General features: G+C 36.1%; 1 pseudogene; it reads right to left on the bottom strand.

The window, feature by feature from the left end:
* Positions 1-8,720: 8,720 nt before the first annotated feature.
* LOC119236822 (iron-sulfur protein NUBPL-like) lies at positions 8,721-12,142 on the bottom strand (annotated as a pseudogene).
* Positions 12,143-12,777: the final 635 nt, after the last annotated feature.

Genomic DNA, 12,777 nt, shown 5'->3' with positions numbered 1-12,777 from the left:
GAGCGGGGAACAGAGCAGGCAGAAGGACCGAAGTACACTGCTGAGGGGAGCAGTGGGCGGCAGGAGAGGTCTGCGCGCCATGTGGGACCCTCCTCCGGTGGCCGGGGAGCAGCTGGGGATCGAACCGGTGCTGCAGAGGCCGCGGGCAGCTTCGCAACCCAGCGCTCAACCGCTGCGCCACTGGGGAGGCCATATTTCAAAAAATTTTGAGAAATTTTTGCTTGTATGGATGAAATGGAATCCAAAAGGAAACTGTAATTGATTCATGTTAGCTGCCTTTGGAAGCTCCATTATATTGATTTATAGTTCTTAATCTAATTTTTATATTTTCTAATTTTAAACCACTACAATGTATTTCTCATTTTAACAAATATTCATTTGGACCCAAAAAGAGAGAAAATGATGGAGATGCGGGATGTAAAAGAGATCAATAGATGACCTAAAAAGTTTTGAAGTAAACTATGGAAATAGAATAGACCAAATTTTGAATCATTTTCTCAAAATTGGAATGTACAAAGAATCCAGGTGGAAGAAGAAAGAGAAATACAAAGATAAAAAAGAAGACAAACTTTGAGATTATCTAACTCCATAGATAAAGGCAATATAAGAATAATGGGTATTCCAAAATGGAAGAGAGAGAGAGAGAAGAAAACAGAGAACACACTCAAAGAAATACTACAGGAAAACTTCTCAAACCTGAGGAAGAAACTAAATATAAACGTTTATGAAACTATGAGAACTAAATAAAATGAGACCTACAGAAAGATACATAGTTGTGAAACTTCCAGGAGTTCAAGAAATAGGAAAAATATTGAAGCTGACTAGAGAGATGAAGCAGATAACCTATAAAGACACCCCCATCAGGCTATTTTTAAAAGTTTTTTTTTTTTTAGTTTCTATTTATTTATTTTTGCATAGAACTGGGGTATAGGCCAGAGGCGTGGGGAGTGAGAGGATTGGTCAGAGATAGAGTGGGGAGTAGAATAGGCAGATCTACTGAAACACACTGCTAAGGGGAGCATGGGCAAGAAAAGAGAGGGCTGCTGGGCCATGTGGGTTATCTCTCTGGCTGGGGATTGAACTCAAGCCTTTGTGGTGGGCCTTCATGGTGGTAGCACTAAGACTTAATCCCTAGGACAAAAGAGAGGCCCACATATGACTTCTTTGAAGAAACACTAAGGACAAGGAGAGAATGGAATTAAGTATTCAAAATACCTAAAGATAAAAACTATCAGCCAAAAGTACTCTATCCTGCAAGACCATCCTTCAGATATGAGGGAGAGACAAAGGTCTCTAAAGGAGGTTTACGCTCCCAGACTTCAAACTATTCTACAATCCATAATAATTAAAATATCATGGTAGTGGAACAAAAACAGACACACAGACCAATAGAAAAGAATTGAAAGCCCCAACATAAAGCCACACATATGTGGACAATTAATCTATGACAAAGGAGCAAAGAACATGCACTGGAACAAAGACAGTCTCTTCAATAAATGGTGGTGGGAAAACTGGACCACTATATGCAAAAGAATGAAACTAGACTACTAACTCACACCATACACAAAGATCAACTCAAAATGAATAAAACACCTGAATGTAAGACTCGATACCATACAATATATAGAAGAAAACATAGGCAAAACACTCCATGACATGGATCTCAGAAATATCTTTAAAGATGCATCTCCCAAAGCAAAGAAAATGAAGGAAAAGAAAAACAGCTGAGGCTACATCAAACTAAAAACTTCTGTACTGCAGAAGAGATAATAACCAAAATGAAGAGATACCCTGCATATTGGGAGAAAATATTTGCAGAACTTATAAGGGACTGATATCAAAGATCTAAGAAAAGCTTACACAACTCAACAAATACAAAATAAAGAATCCAGTCACAAAGTGGGAAGAAAAGCTAAAAAGACACTTCTCCAAAGAGAAAATGCAAATGGCCAACAGGTATATGAAAAAATGCTCAACATCACTTATCATCAGGAAAATACAAATCAAAACCACAACGAGATATCACCTCACACCTGTAAGAATGGCTCACATTAAATTACATTGTTGTTGGGAATGCAAACTGATCCAACCACTGTGGAAAGCTGTGTGGAGGACCCTCACATTACTAAAAATGAATCTATCATATGACCCAGAAATTCCACTCCAAGGAATATACCCAAAGGACATAAAACATTAATTCAAAAGGAAATTTGCACTCCTATGTTCATTGCAGCACTATGACAATAGTGAAGATATGGAAACAACCTAAATGCCCAAATAGAGCAAGAAGATGAATGGACCAGGAATATGTGGTATATATACAATATGGAATACTACTTAGCAATTAAAAAAAGATTAGCTCATGCCATTTGCAGCAACATGGATGGAGATGGAGGGGATTATGCTCAGTGAAATAAGTTAGAAGGAAAAAGAAAAATATTGGATGATTTCACTTATAGGAGGAACAGAGGGAAACCATGCAAGGGATCAGGAAAAAGAAGACAAAACTATCAGGCAAACTATAAATTGGAGACACTTTATAGTGGTAATTTTATAGGGGCAACACCTGAGAGAAGAAATCAAACATTGCTCAAAAATGAACAATGATGTAAAAGTATATAAATAATTTTTAAAAGCTCATACAATAGAAAAAGCTAAGTTCTTCTTAGATAAACAGAATTTGCAAACACTAGCACTTCCTTTCAAGAAATGTTGAAAGGAACCCTCATTTCTTTATCAAAGACAAAATATCCACAAAAATAGAATAGCTAGAACTAGAAAACTGAGAGTAAAATGTTATACAGACCTCTATATGCCAATAATCACTCTAAACACAAATGATCTGAATTCACCAATCAAAAGACATACAGCAGACGGCTGGATTAATCCAACCGTCTGCTGTCTCCAGGAAATAGGCATGAGCTCCAAAGGTAAATAGAGATTCAGAATAAAGTGTAAGGAAATGGGACCCAAAGAAAAACAGGGCAGCCACAGTTAATGTTAGATACAATAGATTTCCAATTAAAAAAAGTTAACAAGAGAGAGGGATGAACACAATATAATAATTAAGGGAACAATACATCAGGAAGAAATAACACTCATCAATATATATTTATCAAATTAAGAAGCATCAAAATATATCAGACAATTATCAAATCTGAAAACAGACATTGACAACAACACCACAGTGGTTGTGGACTTGAACACACCACTATCATGCATGGGAAGATCAGCCAGAGAAAATAAACAAGGAAACATTAGAATTAGCTTAAGATTTAGATCACAGGGTTTAACAGACATTTATAGGGCACTGTAACCCCCCCCAATAAAAAAGCTACATATATTCTCAAGTGCACATGGGACAATCTCCAGGAGAGATCACTTATTGGGTCACAAAACAAGTGTCAATAAAATCATAAAGATTGAAATTATATCAAGCATCTTCACTGTTTATAATGGTATCAAACTAGAAATCAACAACAAAAAGCAGGAAAAACACTATAATGTGGAAACTGAACAAAACACTACTGAATGACTAGTGGATAAACAAAAGAATCAAAGAAGGAATTTAAGAATATCTTGAACAAATGAAAATGAGGACACAATCTAACAAAACCTATGGGACATAGCAAAATCAGTTCTAAGAGGGAAGTGTATGGTAATACAGGCCCACATGAAAAAACAGGAGCGATATCAGCAGGAGCTGACACACACAGAAGACTGGACAGTGCAGGGACCTGCCCATCACCAGTGTCCCCTAGCCACACTCCTGGAAGCACCTCTGACTCTGGGCCCAACCTCTAGCTCCTTGGGACCAGGCTCCATTCTGGGCCTCACAGGGACTTGTCCTTTCCAAACAACCCTATGCCACCCCTTGAGAAGCAGCCCTGAACCTGAGCCCAACCAATAGTTTCAGGAGCCAGCACACACCTCAGTCTTGGCCATGCAGTTTCATGTATCTGAGGCATCCAAAAGGGGAGGGGAAGGGATCATGATGGAGGGAAGAGCACAAGGGTCTGTGGTGTTGGATCATGGGTGCTATGATGGTGGGAGAACTATGGGAACTATACCTGAGAGGAGAAATCAAATAGTGTCCAAAAATTAGCAATGATGTAAGACAAAGAAGTACTTAAAAAAAGAATAGAATGTTGGGTATGATCTGATTGTCCAACATGAGAGAACTGATAAATTAGAAGAGAATTCAGTAGTCATTACAATGATTTTAGACTGGTTATGGAATTAGGTATAGCAGTACATGACCTGATTTTATTTTTTAAGTAAATCAATAAATACGTGAATATTTACAAATAATAGTTAAAATATTTTGAAATGTAAAAAGTGCTAAAATTATTTACATGTAAATAAAATTCATGTACATATATATACACACATATACCATTAAAAAAAAAAAAGACAAATGTTATGGTAAAGGACACCCAGCTTCCAGAAAAATGTCTTGGATAACTGACTGTTCTCTAGATCACATATGATAATACAAGATGCTGCCAAAAAGAAGGACCTTCTAATTTCAATAGAATAAAATTTCAATTAATTCAATTAAAAAGTGAAGAATTATTTATTATTATTTTACTGAGAAAATATTTGCTTACACTGTATATGATTTAGAGGTATAGGATCACATCACACCCACCAAGGCAACAAAATTCCTGCACCATAGTCCTTTTTGTTCCCTCCCCACTTTGCTCTTTCCCCTCACCCTTATCCTCTGGTAGCCTTAGTTCTACAGTCATATTCCTATGGATTGTTATTTGATTTTATTTGACCCTTATTTCTTAGTTTGTTTCCTATATTCCATATATAAGGGACACAATTCAGTATTTGTCTTTCTCCTTATGACTTACATGCCTTATCATTATCCCCTCTAGTTCCATCCATGTAGTTACAAAAATCAAGAGCTTATCTTTTTTGATCAGTGAGTAACATTCCATTGCTTATATATAGCACATCTTCCTGATCCATTCATCTATCCTTGGGCATTTAGATTATGGAAATAGCTAAGCAACTGTGAATAGGCCTGCAATGAATGTAGGCATACTTATGTCAATTAGAATTTGTGTTTTTGTATGCTTCAGGTATATGCCTAGGAGTGGAATTGCTGGATCATGGTAGATCCATTTTTATTTATTTATTTATTTGTTTATTTTATTTTATATAATTCTTATGTCTTTTTTCATCTTTGCACAATGTATGCATTTTCATTTTGGTTATATTCCCCATACAATTGCACCTCCCCCTTATTTTGACTCTAGTCCTTCCTTTCCCCAACCCTCCCTCCCCCTTGCCCCCAAAGTGTGTCTCTGGTTTATAGCTGCTTGTTGATTTTGATTTTTACTTTGCATTGATTAGTCTTTTTCCTGGTCTCTTATTTAGGTTTTCTAAATTCCTGCTATGAGTGAGACCATCCAGTATTTTTCTTTTTCTTTCTGGCTTATTTCTCTGAGCATGATCCCTTCTAGCTCCATCCATGTTGCTGCAAACTGCATGTGTTTATCTTTTTTGATTGCTGAGTAATATTCCATTGTGCATATGTACCACATCTTCTTGATACAGTCATTTATTTTTGGGCATTTGGGTTGCTTCCATAGCTTAGCTATTGTAAATAGTGCTGCTATGAACATAGGGGTGCAGGTGCTCTTGGGAATTGATGTTTCTGTGTCATTTGGGTAAATACCTAGGAGTGGAATTGCTGGATCATATGGAAGCTCTATCTTTAGTAGGTCAAGAAATCTCCACACAGCTCTCCATAGTGGTTGGACAAGTTTGCACTCCTACCAGCAGTTCAGGAGAGTTCCTTTTTTTCCACATCCTCACCAACATTTGTTGTTGCTAGTTTTTTTAATATGTGCCATTCTCACTGGTGTGAGATGGTATCTCATGGTAGTTTTGATTTGCATTTCCCTGATTACAAGTGATGTTGAACATTTTTTCATATGCCTGTTGGCCATTTGCATTTCTTCTTCAGAGTAGTTTCTTTGTAGCTCTTCTGCCCATTTTTTGACTGGATTATTTTCTTTGTTGTTGTTGAGTCTCATCAGCTCTTTGTAGATTTTTGTGATCAGTCCTTTATCATTAGTGTTGTGTGCAAAAAAATGTTCTCCCATTCGGTGGGGTTTCTCTTTGTTTTTGTTATTGTCTCTTTTGCTGTGCAGAAGCTCTTTAATTTGATGTAGTCCCATATGTTTATCTTTGCCTTCACTATCACTGCTTTGGGTGATGTGTCTGTAAAGATGTCTTTGAGGTGCATGTAATGTAGTGTTTCGCCTATATTTTCTTCTATGTATTTTATGGTTTCAGATCTTATGTCTAGTTCTTTAATCCATTTTGAGTTGTAGATCCATTTTTAAAATGTTGTGAAAACTTCATACTCTTTTTCCAGTGGGGATAAACCACTAGTTTACAGTCATACCAGTGGTATAGGAGGGCTCATTTTCTGCATTGCCCAGCATTTGTTGTTTCTGTTCTTTTTCATAGGCCTCAACTCAAATATGTGAGATGGTATCGCATTGTGGTCTTGATTTGCATTTCCCAATGATAAATTATGAGGAACATTTTTTTTAATGAGCCTACTGGCCATGTGTAAGTCATCTACTTAAGTGTCTATTTAGTTCTTCTGCCTGTGTTTTAATAGCGTTATTGTTTTCTTTTTGTTGATTTGTATGAATTCTTTGTAGATCTTGGATATTAGTCCCATGTCAGAGTCATGGTGTGTTAATATTTCTTCCATTCAGCAGGTTGTTTTTTCTTTGTGTGATAGTTTCTTTCAGTGTGCAGAAGCTTTTCAGCTTAATGTTTATATTCTCTTCTGTTTTCTTGGAGACAAATCCACAAAGTCATCACTGAATCCTATGTCATGTAGTGTTTTGGCTGTGTGTTGTTATAGTTTCAGATCTTACATTCAAGAGTTTCATCCATTTTTGAGCTGATTTTCGTGTATGATGTGAGATAATGGTCTAGTTTCATTCTTTTGTAGGTAGCAGTCCAATTTTCCCAGCATCATTTATCAAAGAGACTTTCCTTGTTTCAGTGTATATATTTTGCTCCTTTGTCATAGATTAGTTTAGCAAATATGTGTGGTTTTATTTCTGGGTTTCAAGGTTAGATCCACTGGTCTGTGTGACTGTTTTTGTTCCAACACCACGCTATTTTTATTATTATGACTTTTTAGTATAGTTTGTACTGCGGGTGTGTAATACTCTTAGTATTTCTTTGCACAATATTTTATAATTTTCCCAGTATAAGTCTTTCATTTCCTTTGTTAGGCTTATTCCACGTATTCAATTATTTTTTGGTGTAAGTATAAATGGGATGGTTTTCTTAGTTTCTGTCTCTTCAGACTAATTGTTTACATATAGGAAGGCTAATGATTTTTGAGTATTGATTTTGTAAACTGCTCCTTTACTGAACTGGTTTATTGTTTTAATTAGTTTTCCTGTGGATTTTTTTTATGGTTCTTTTTACATATTGTCATATCATCTGCAAACAGTGATATCTTTACTTCTTTTTTCCCAGCTTGGATTAATTTTGTCTTTCTCTTGCTAATTTGCTCTAGCTAGGACTTCCATTATTATATTGAATAGCTGTGGTGTGAGAGGACATCTTTTTCTTGTCCCAGATCTTACTTGAAAGTCTCATTTTTTTACCATTGAGAATGTTAGCTGTGGGTTTGGCATATATGGCCTTTATTATGTTAAGATATGTTACTTTTATCCCAACTTTTGCAAGGGCCTTCATCATAAATGGTTGTTGAACTTTATTACATGCTTTCTTGGCATCTATTGATATGATCATAGGATTTTTCTTTTTCTATTTATTGATGTGGTGAATTATGTTAATTGATTTTTGGATATTGAACCATCCTGTGTCCCTAAAATACATCCCGTTTGGTCAATAAATCCAATGTATTGTTGGATTTGTGTGGCTAAGATTTTACTGAGGATTTTAGCACCTGTGTTCATTGGGGAGTTTAGCCTATATTTTCTTTTCCATGTTGTATTTGGTTTTGATATTAGTGTAATGTTGGTATTGTAAAATGTATTTGGTAGTATTCCTTCTTTCTCAATTTTTGGTGAGTTATAGGAGGATAATTATTAGTACATCTTTGAACGTTTGGTGGAAGTTGCTTGTGAAACCATTTGATCCTGGGTTATTTATTTATTTATTTTTTTGCAGGGGAGGTGAGTCTTGTGTTAACAAAGAGGTAAAGATGTACACCAAAATTTATACAGTTTGGCAAATCAACTAAAAAAAATAGAATGTGTCTAAAACAATACTTGAGGAAGGATTCAAATCCAGAATAAAATGCCTGATAGAAATGTGTTCTTACACAAATTAGTAAATCCTTTAAATTACTAGCTCTGTAGCCTTGCAAAGAGTGCAGTTCTCTACTGAATTCGAGGTTGGGCTTAGAATATAAACTCATGATTCTTTGGTAGTTCAGTACAATTAAATGCAGATCTGTAGAGCTGGGACACATCATCTTCCAAAAAAAAAAAAAAATTCCTAAATGTAGTAATTACTATTGATATATAAAAATCTTATTTGTAAGTCATTGCTTAGCAAATCAAATCTGAAAATAAAACATTTCTTTAGGAAAACAACTATAATTGCTATTACATTTGTAGGTGTCACCACAAGACTGCTTATTACCAAAGATCTTCTTAGTGTCAACCACCAGACAAATTTCCAGAATACTTGGGGAATCACTCTAGAGGTGGAGGTAATATTTTAACCACTTCTGCAGCAATCCTTAGATAATCTTTGGCATCTTTACTTTCAGGTTGTGAAAAACACAATCAGCTGGCCTGTATCTGATGCTTTCCTTATATTAAGGTGTAAGGGAATATCTCCTAGTACATCCAGATCAAGGGTCTGTGCTAGTTTCCTTGCACTATCAGCACCAAAAATATGAGTTCTGTGTTTACATTTTGGACACTGGAAAATGCTCATATTTTGGACAAGGCCCAGAACAGGCACGTGAACTATTCAAAACATCTCAGCACCCTTGCGTGCATCCATCAATGCAATGTCTTGGGGTGTGGAGACAATCACAGCACCTGAAATGGGAATATTCTGTGAGACTGATAATTGCACATCTCCAGTTCCTGGTGGCATGTCAACAACTAAATAGTCCAGCTGACCCCAATCTGCCTCAACAATTTCTCAATGGCTGACATTACCATAAGGCCTCTCTAAACCACTGGTGCAGTCTCTTCAACCAGAAAGTCCATAGACATGCAAGCAATACCATAATTCAAAAGAGGCCTCATTAGGTTACTCTGTGATAACTCTGGATTTCCTCTCAGATTCATCATCTTTGGCACTGAAGGGCCATCCATATCCACATCCAACAAACCAACAACCTTTGACGAATCATTTGCTTAGAGTGCAAGAGCAAGGTTCATTGCTCTAGTAGACTTTCCAATTCCACCCTATCCAGAAACCACAACTATGACTTGTTTAACACCGTCTATTGGTTTCTGCTTTGGAAGTGCTCGGGACATGATTTGTGTTTTTCTTTGTTTTAGGGTCTCACTTTCAGAACCAGGTAACCCTTTTGTTTTTCTCTCATATCATTTTTGGTCCCCATTCTTATAAGAAGCCATATCTTTTTCAACCTGAACAAGACCAAGAATCAAGTGCAGCTTCTTCACATGTCTCTCTGCTCCATGTGCCTCCTCCAGGTCTCCTGGATCTCCATGCTGCTTCCCTCCTTCTTCTACTCTCTTCTCTCTGGGCTTTTGTTTTTTGGAAAGGTTTTGATTCCTGTTTCAATTTCCTTGCGTGTGATTCATTTGTTCAAGTTTTCTATTTCTTCTTCATTCTGCCTTGACTGATTGTATAATTCTAAGCATTTGTCCATCTCATCTAGATTGTTGAACTTTTTAGCCTTTAAATGTTCATAGTAATCTCTAATTATCTTCTGGATTTCTGCTATGTTTATTGTAATTTCTCCTTTTTCATTTATGTCTCCATTTATTTGTTTTTTTTTTCCTCCCTGTTTTTCTTTGTGAGCCTAACTATAGGTTTACTTATTTTGTTTATTTTTCCCAAAGAACCAGCTTTTGGCTTCATTGATTTTCTTGACTTTAAAAAATTCATTTATGTCTCCTTTAATTTTTATTATTTCCTTTCTTCTACTGGATTTTGGGATTTTTTGTTTTTTGTTTTCTAGTTCCTCAAGTTGGGATACTAAGTTGTTTCTTTGGACTCTTTTTTGTTTCTTGATGTGGGCCTGTATTCTATACGCTTCCCTCTTAATATTGCTCTTGTTGTGTCCTATATGTTCTGGAAGGTTGTGTCCTCATTATCATTTGTGTGAAGATACTTTTTGGTTTCCTCATTAATTCAGTGATGTTTCAGTAATGTATTGCTCAGTATCCATGTAATGTGGGAATCTCCTTGCTTTCTTCTTTTAGTTGATTTCTAATTTGATACCTTTATGGTCAGAGAAGATGCTTGGCATGATTTCAATCTGCATAAATTTGTTGACACTTATCTTGTCACTCAGTATGTAGTCAATACTTGAGAATGACTCCTGCGCACTTGAGAAAAGTGTTTTTCAGTTTTGGGGGGTGCAGTTTCCTATAAATGTCTGTTAGGACCATGAAGTCTAGATCTTTGTTTAGGGCTACTGTTGTTCTTGTTTATTTTCTGTCTCACTGATTATTTGTCCATTGATGAGAGTGAGATATTGAAGTCTCCTACTACATATGTATTTTCTCCAATGTCTGTTTTCAAAGATGATAGTAATTATCTAATGTATTTTTGTGTTTCCTCATTTGAAAATTATTTATTGATGAGTATCATGCATTTCTGGTGTATTGTCTCCTTGATCATTATATGATGTCCATTAGTGTCTCACCACCTTTTTTAGCTTGAAGTCTATTTTATCTGGTATAAGTATGGCTGCCCCTTCTTTCACATGCCATTTTTGTAAAATTATTTTCCAACTATGTTGGCTTTGGAACTTAGATTTATTTCCTGGAGGCAGCAGAAGGTTGGATTCTGTTTTCTAGTCCAACATGCTACTTTATGTCTTTTTATTTGTGATTTCAATCCATTAACAATTAGGGTGATTGTTGATACATGGAAGTCTGTTACTGCAATTATGTTCATTGGTTCATGGCATTATTTAATTTTTTGTTCAGTTCTTTGTGTTCATTCCTCTGTTGGTTTAGATCTTAAAGCTCCTTGTAATATTTCTTGGATAAGAGGTTTTGTTTATCTGAAAATGTTCTTATTTTTCCCTCCTGTAGGAAGGGTTTAACTATTCTTGGTTGGCATTTTTTGTCCTGGAGTTTTTTGAACATGTCACTCAATTCTCTTCTTGCCTGTATGTTTCTTCAGAGAAGTCTGATGTTAACCTAACTGACGTTACTTTGTAGATTATTTGTTTCTTCCCCCTTATCAGCTTCATTATTTTTGATTTGTCTTGGACTTTTGGCAGCTCTACTACTATGTGTCTTGCTGTAAATTTCCTTTCACTAAGCTAGTTAGTTTTCTTTTAGCTTCCTGTATGTCTATTTTCATTTTCTTCTTCACATTTGAAATTTTCTTCAATTATTTCCTTGAATAGCTTTCATCTCCCTTCTCACTTTCTTTTCCTTCAGGGATTCCTATGACTCATATTTCCTTTCACCGTGGTGCAAGATAATTCTCTAAATGTTTCTTCATTCTTTTTCCTTTGTGTAGCTGTCATTTTCTATCTTGATTCATTTTGCATCTGCGTCTCTGAGATTACTGATTCACTCTTCCATATTATTTATTCTATTTCCATTGCTTTTTTCCAGATTTTTTTCAACTTCCTTCATTGAGATTTTTATATCCTGCAGTGCCTTTGTTTTCTGATTTAAAGTTTCAATCTCAACCTTTTGTTCATTGATTATGTTTCTCATAGAATTCTTTTTATTTTCTGCATTTTCTTGTATATCTCTGATTTGTTTTTCTGAATTTTGTGTTGTTCTTTTATTTTCTTAATTATATCTTTTACTTTCTTAATTATGTCAACTTTGAATTCTTCATCTGACAGGAAGAAGAATCCTGTGTCAGTGTTGTTGAGTTCTGGAGATTGATGTCCTCTCTGTGGTGTATTGTTTGTTGCCCTGAAGGCTTGCTTGGCCATTTGTACTTTTCCTTCTCCCCATTGTTTGCTTTTGGGTTTTCTCTGCAATAGATGGTGCTTCTGTTGGGCATGGGTCTCCCTCTCCTGCTGTTCTTGGTATTTACTTGGTGGTGTATACAGTAGCTAGAGCCTTCCATGATACCTGTCCAGGTGTGTGGTGGGCTGGCAGTCTGTGCTGTGGGGGCTTCTTGGTCAGTGGGCAGAGCATTTAGTTGACTCTATCTTGGGTATAGTTCATCAAGATGGCTGGGGTTGGTGGGAGGGAACTCCAGTGACTCCCACGTGGGCAGTCTGTCCCAGTGGGTGGGGCCAGTGGACAGGAACTCTGGAAGTTCTAACATATTTCTCAATGCCTTACAGAATCCTTTGGAACTTTTCAGAGAATGTAGTGTGATGTTGGTTGCATATTGTAAATCTGTTCCAACATTCCTACTTCATGTACTCTGTATTTCTGTTTCTCATATTTTCATGGAAATTTTAGCTTCAAAATTAATTGATTGTTGGCCACAATTGAGTCCAAATTCTGGCTAATTAAGTAAACTTAATGGGATTTCTGGTCACTTGAATTTACACATTTTGTCCATACTCATACAGTGAGTAACTTCACAGTTACTTTCTTTTCTCCTTGGTCTAAT

This window comes from Talpa occidentalis, unplaced genomic scaffold, assembly GCF_014898055.3.
Source record: "Talpa occidentalis isolate TD23 unplaced genomic scaffold, MPIMG_talOcc4v2.1 talOcc4.9, whole genome shotgun sequence".
Taxonomy (NCBI): Eukaryota; Metazoa; Chordata; class Mammalia; order Eulipotyphla; family Talpidae; genus Talpa; species Talpa occidentalis.
Note: the sequence above shows the minus strand (reverse complement) of the source record. Positions and strands in the feature narration are given on the sequence as shown.